Raw genomic sequence first — 7776 nt, forward strand, 5'->3', positions numbered from 1 at the left:
ATATAAAGAGTAGCACTAGCAATAGTAATAACACTTAGTAATATGTGATTTGCACAATATCAGTATCATCATAGCCAATGAATCTATGGAGATTTTCAGTCATCCAGGATATTTTGCTTCTCTTCTAAGAAATTTCTACTGTTCAGAACTGAAGAAGCTTCTTGGATGAGAAGCAAAATATCTTCAACCAAAAACAAAGAGACTTTGGGACATAGCCAATGAGATTAACCCAATGTGTAATTATTTATAATTAGAAAGAGGAAATGAATTTTATTTTTACTAACAATAAACGTCTAAAAGTTTTATAGCATTAAGCAAATCTAGAGGACAATTGCAGGCATTGTCAGTGGGAAGAAATGCCATTTAGAAGCAAATTTTCATCCAACACCTGTTGGAGAGATATCTATGTGGTCACCAGGAGCTGACAATGACTTGAAAGTGTATAATCAGTCAAATTAATCAATCTTCAAGTATCAGCTATGTGAACTGGAGTAAATTACATTAAGCTAAGTGGTGTTGGTAGTAGTTTGTTGCTATCCGACAGAAAATTATTGTGACGGCCCCTCTTCCTTCTTGTATTCGTTATGTCTGAGCCAAACACAATTCTCATCTTAAGGCTGTAATTAAGAAGATGCATGTAGTCTGGTTTAATAAACTAGTCTGTGGACTGATTTGAATTTAGAAAACTGGTCCTCTTGGAAACTACTGTAATCATGTCTTTTCTTGCACTCTAAATTAGCTGCCTGGCTTCAAATGCAGTCATGTTTACTAAACCCATTAATATCACTTAAAGTTATGTTTTGATTAGACTACTACAGCATGTCCAACAAATTATGATTGAAATGAATGATGAATTAGCATGAAGTTGATCTTTCTTCATCCTGGCACTAATCTAGCATTATTCTATAACGTGATAGATATTTAATTTGATGGGCAGTGAAATATTATTTCCTATCACACCACATTTGAAAGATACACAGACAATGCTTAATGACATGCTATAACTCATTATCAAAAATAAGCTTACAGAGAATTATGTATGAGCACCATAAAATTTGCTATATTTTTTTCCTGTGCCTTACAAGTCAGCCTGAAATAGAGGTTCTGCCACTATAAAAGAGAAAGAAAAATCATGTTTTTGTGAAATACTTTTACAGAATGTACTGAAAAGGTATATCATAGCAGAAATTAATTCTGTTTAATATCATATCACAAGAATTGATCCAGAAGCGTTCTGACACAGGACCATAGGGCATTGAAAACTTCCCTGTGCAGAAGTCCAGCAGATGTAGTTGTTTGGTGTTTTACAGCAAGCTGAACTCAGTCTTAGACTAAGATTCCTTAGTCTAAGAGAGAAAACACTGCAAGCAGCTTTCTCAAAGTGTTCTGAAATCTAGGAAGAAACTGTGCAGAGGATGACCCTTTGAACTGTCCTTTCTTTGTAGGCAAAAGTAGCACAATGCCACTGCTATACACCGCCTCATTGCAATACATGTTGAAATGAAAGATCTGCTAGAAGCAGATGGGAAGCAGCTGCCTGAATATGCTCATTGATCAATAACCTATTTAAGAAATGTATGTATGTGTCTTTCTTAGATCTATCTTCAAGTCTTTCGGTTTGTCAAAGAAAACTAGTCATTTTTAAACAAGTCTCTGCTGTACTACCTATCCAGTAGCATTTCCAGAGGTAGAGCTGTTCCTGATTTTCCATCTCAATCCCAGTTTCAGAAGAACATAAGAGCCCTGGTGGACCAAGAAAGCTTTTTTAATACAGGCCTCTGTTGTCATCATGTCTTGCCAGACATCTATTTGAAATTCAATGCAGAACATGAGCACAAGAGCATCTTTGTGCTTGTTTTCCCAGCAACTTATTTTCAAAGTTTCTAATACTAAAGATAATATATTTGTAATACAAGGCTGATCATAGAAACAAGGCTGATCATTATCTCTGTTTTATAGCCGTCTAAGTAGGATGTTATCGCTATATTTTGTAGTAACAACTTCCACAGTATCCACAGGCAATGTACAAGCTTCCATCTCTTACCTTGAATCTTATATCATTCAATTCATATGCTAGAAAGATATATAGAAAAATTTCACCAAAAAAAACACCTTAGTTCAAAGTGATTTGGGGATTGAAGATTAAGTATAAATATTTTTTATTATGGTTTTCCCCCCTCAGGAGTCTGTGGTGGAAGACTTGAAATGTTTGAGTATAATTTTTCCCCCAAGTAAGAGACTTCACATAATTCATTCTCAAAGACTTAACCTTCCCTGACCATTCTTCAACTCTTACACTGTCCCATCAGTGTTCATTGTGGGAGTTGGTATCCAATCAGAATTAAGCAAAGCTTCTCTGCTTAGTTTATAACAGGGCTGTCAAAGGTTCGGCCCACAGGTTGGATGCATCATGTGCTGGCCATGTCCACATCCAGTTTAATAAATGGGGGGAAAGTCTCACTACATCATGTGATGCCACTGTGAGTTTGAAACCCCTGGTTTATAAGCATTATTTAAGCAGCTGAATGAATCTTCTTCAGCAAGAATCCTTATATAACATTTGATACTCTTACTTTTAATATTTATTCCAAAATATGTGCAGAAAAAGTTTCAAATTAACTGGTCTATAATTTTCTGACATTTTAAAAACTTGATGTCTAATATTAGTGGGATATCTAAATTTTGCTACAAATCAGCCACGATATAAGTAAAGGGATATAAATTCCTTAATTTTATTTTTTACATATATTATTTTGAGATTCAGTTATTTTTTATTTTAGTTTTCTTCTGTATTCTCTTGTAATCTAAAGATCCAGCTGTTTTCCTACCTGGTTTTCAACTTTAAACATAACTAAAAGCTAAACCATAAAAATTCCTAGAGATTTCAAGTAGCCTCTTCAATTATATATTATTATATGTGAGGTTTCAAAGACAGAAAGAATGGTATAGTGATGTATAACAGCTGCAGCATCCAAGCCCAAAATTGAGTCATAAATTCTATGCGCATTTACCAGCCTTGTAAAAGTCATATTGAACAGACATGGTTAAACATATTATGGAAGCCATATTAACATCTGGATGGATGATTTTCATATAAGTTTCTCTTAAGGAACATCACCTCATTTATTTGGTTTCAAACATGAATTATGCAAACCTAGAATGTTGTCTTTACGCATGATTTGGGAAAGTAAATATAGAAATGTGATGGTTAAAGTAAGTGGAAATTGACTATAGGGTAAATAAGAACCTTCAGTTCATGATGCAGAAGCATATTGCCCAATTAATGTGATTTTCCTTTCTTTGATTAAGTTATTTAGTAATCATATGAAGGTGGGTGTGTAGGCTTGGTATGTTCAGGACAAAGATAGACTACAGTTAAAAGTTAATTATAAACATTAGTGACAGATCTAGAAAAAATAAATCAATATGTAGATTGAATTAATTAACATATTTCCCTTCTACAGCACACACTGTAGAATACTACGTGCAAAAATGATTATATTCTAGTTGTGTAAGTACAGATATGGGCTGGGGGAACTGACCACTACACATAAAATGCCTATATCTAGATGATATGGACAGCTTTTGTTACTAATTAAATAAAAATAATTTTAAAACAGCTGAATTATTCTGAGATTAACTTTGCTTTCATAATATTTCAGTCAATTTACTGAAGAACTGTTCTTTCACTTGTTTAAATACATACATTTAGCCTTTCATTCCATTTTTCTCAGATGTTCACAGGCCGAAAGTATATATGATCAAGAAGCTTGTGACCTTGTTTCAAGCTTGATTTTCAAACCCCCAGACTGCTGTGTAACTCCTCTTTAGGCTGCTTTGAAGAATTTGTTCATTATAATTGCATTTAGCTGTTTTCCAAACCTTCTGTCAAACAGTCATTGTGTATGAACCCTCTAGTTCTGTGTGTTTTAAAATCCATGGCTTTGATATTATAATTGTTGCCAGTGGATCCAATTAAATCTTTATTTGGAAATCTATACTGATGCAAGTTATTCACAGAAAGCCACTGGCTCTGTATTTTCATGTGCTTTTATTTGCTTAAGATAACAAATAACTTTTAGCATAAAAAATTTAATCTTTAGTGTTACATATAGCAATCTTCTCAGTCTTCTCTTTGCAAAATGAAAAAAAAACTAATCTAAATTAATAAGCAAATATTTTGTTGATTATATAAGAATGTGAACATTCAAATAGAGGTTCGTACTTCTAGTTGAGTAGTGGTACTTTAACAAAAATCACATAATCTAGTCATGGTACTCCACTAGCAGAATTTGTTCTATCAACGGGGCTGGGAAGGAAATTATCTCTCATGACCCTCAAAATATTATCCACATGGCTGGAGACAAAGAGAATGTCCAACAAAATAATATGTTTTAAGAGAAATAGTTTCTATTTTGTCTTCCCATGTATGAACAATATATTCTGTGGTATTACATATATACGAGATGTTCTTAGCTTAACAAATTGCTTCACGCTTCATGAAAACATCCAGGTACTGAGTATTTGTTCTGAGCTTGAGACAATAGGACTGTTTCAACTAGGTCCTTCCTTTTGCTTATATGCCACTCCATTTCCAAAGCCTTCAAGCAAGTTACAATTAACATCACAAAATGGAAACATGAACAGTCAATAATATAAATGTAATACCAAAAAAACCCTAATATGTCACCATTTGGGTAGAGAATTTTCAGGTGTTCCCATATCAGAGAAAACGATCTGAGACATATTCATATCAGAGGAACACTGATCAGAGGCACACTGAGTGTGTGTTCTCTCAATTACTGTGATTCTATTTCCACTATTATTAATTTGGTTGGGTTTTTTAAATTTTTTGGGAAAGTTAGAATTTATGATTGCATTTTGTATGAATTGTTTTGTTCTGAACTATGTGCTTTCTTTTCAAAGACAAAGTCCTCTGCTATATGCATTCATAAAGATTGCTAATAATCCTCTTTAAGTTTCCAGGTTGCAAATTGTAACATGAAAATACTATGGCATGCTTCTTCTTTAAGTTTTTTTAATTTTATTTTTACAAACATAATGCATGAACAGTGTGGCACCAGATGTCATACATTCTAATGCAAATAATACTAATAGAATTAATCATAGTTATTACATTCAGCCAACTTATATTTGTAGTAGTAATACATATTTATATTAAGTTGCAGCCTGTCATTATTCAACTATTCCATATTTTATCTTGTTATTGTTCCTATTCCATTATATAAAAATGTATACATTATTCCCCCTCTTATTTCTATCTCTTCCATCCCTAACCCTTTAGAAAAAAAACTTGAGAGCTTTAAGACTTGTGGACTTCAACTCCCAGAATTCCTCCTCTCGCTCTTCAGCTTGATGATGTGCGGACGGGCGGAGGGTGGGGAGCTGGAACCGGTTCTAAACGGCACTGTAGATTTGTTGAACCTCTTCTATAGAAGAGGTCAGAACTGGCAGGAACCCACCCTTGCTAATAATACACTGTACCATCTGAGAGGTTTTAGCCAACAGGATATGTCCAGTAATAAAATTATCTTTCCTGACTGTGTTAGGCTGTATTTACATACAGTAGACTTTTAACATGGCACACAGATGGTTTCCAGACATTATTATTTTTCTATAGTAAATAAGTCCATTTCAACAGATTTCCATTCATCTTTTCTGAGTAGGAAAGTCCATTAGGTAGAAATACATGTTTTAGAAGTGCCACACAGAACTATGGATATTTATTTGTATGGATTTAATTCTTTCACATTTTAGCAGGGCATCTTAGCATCTTAACAGGGGTTATTTCTATTTCCTTGCACACTGTTGCTTCCTACAACCAAGCATGTATGTATTTTAACAGTCATAGTAAACCGGGAGAATGTTACATGCACATATCAATTAATCAACGTGATCATAAGTATTGCAAATGGGAGGGAAGCTGAAAAAATTATTCTACTGAGCAAAGCAAAAATTAGGATTCTAGGCTTCAGCTAAAATTCAAGTAAATTAGTTGTTCAACAGTAACATATGAAACCGCAACCAGTATATATACACTGCTTTATAGTTCGCACATCCAGAAAGAATGAAAGCTATGGTATAAATGTGAGAACTGTTGTTAACATACTGTATATTAAAAGAAAATCTGGAGGCAGGCTTAGAAACAGTGTATTTTAAAAAGCTAAAAAATGAGAAACCCAAGAACTGCTCTTCTCTGCAAGATCAGGATCTTGTTTAGGGTGTCACTGTTTCATGATATTAGTATAGAAAATAATGTTTCTAAATTCTAATCATGAAAAAAGATATCTTTGTCCGTCTATATAAAATGAAACCAAAAGTTGTTGTTATTCTCTGGACTGCATTCTATCTACTGGTTGTGTGTTCTATATGAAATAAATTTCCAGATGTTGCATTAAAAGCTAATAAAAGCCTCCTCCCGCCCCTTTGGAAATTTTTTCCAAACTTGAGTCTACTGTGTTGGTACAACATCAACATAAATTTACAATATTTGCGACTTAAATAGGCAAATATTTGCACAGAAAAAATGTTTATTGCCTCATAAAGTGATTTCTTCCTTGTTATTCTAATTCCCAAAACATTCAGCACCAGTAGCCTCCACTTCACTGCCACTGAAATAGCCCTTTTCTTTTCTGGCTCCCAGGTCTTTGCATTCTGTAACCTTTGCCCTTTCATTTGGTCTAACCAAAATGATACCATTAGAAAACTAATGTGCCAAAGAAAATGAGGATGTGTGGCTATCATAATATCCCATTATTCTTTTAATGTTCCTACTGCCTCAGCCTGAATTTCTCAGCTTATTTATCAAAAGGAAGTTGTTTTTTAAAGTAACTGAGTAAAGGTAGCAAACAACCTTGGTTTCATAGTGTTTAAAGTGCTAGGCCTAAATGTCTTCACTGTGAAATAATAGCATCATGAAAAGTACCTTTTTTGGGGGTAGCTTCTCACAACTCCCTGGGAATGACATTTTTATCAACCTTTGGTCCCACATGAAAGCTTCACCTTTGTTTTGATCCCAAAAGTGAACCCATGTGGAAATGATTGAGAGTGACGTCACATATTCAGCATTATGATTTAAATCAAAAGTTCAGTAGGAAAAGAGGAGGGAATGTTGTCTGAGGTGGTGGATAATGACCCTTGCAGTCAAACACAACTCATAACTGTCAAGCCCCAATCTCAAACAATAACAAAAGCAAAGGCAAAATTATGAACTTTTATGGAGACATTTGCACACCATGATTTGATGGAAGCAATTAAAATATTCTGGTGCCTTTCAGATGTAGTGAGATACAACCAGGCACAAAAATAACAAGATTTTTGTAACACAAGGGGGATTTGTTCTCTAAAGTTTGTTCTCTACAAAGATAAACTTAACAGAGCTTTAAAATAATGTTGGATCTTTTCCAACATGTTTCGCTGTAGAGCTTCATTTAAGGTAGTGTTTAATGTGGAGCTGTACACATCTCAGAACCTGTTTCATCAGCAGCAACTTATCCAGCAGAGAAATAACACACTATTTATTAAGATATTTGGAATGCTTTATATATACAAACCATTATTTCTTCCTTTTGATAAAACATTTTCAAAATAACTGAAAACATACATTGAAAATAGTAATAAAGTTACATACATGAAAACATACATTGAAAATAGTAATAAAGTTAGTTAAATACTTGAACTGAAGAATATATTATTACCATTAATTGTAATGACAGCCAATTTAGAGGACTCTAAAAAGGGACTGGAGAACCAGTT

The sequence above is a fragment of the Thamnophis sirtalis genome, unplaced genomic scaffold (genome assembly GCF_051295495.1).
Source record: "Thamnophis sirtalis isolate CommonGarterSnake01/CBP01778 unplaced genomic scaffold, rThaSir2_p1.2 scaffold_2, whole genome shotgun sequence".
NCBI lineage: Eukaryota > Metazoa > Chordata > Lepidosauria > Squamata > Natricidae > Thamnophis > Thamnophis sirtalis.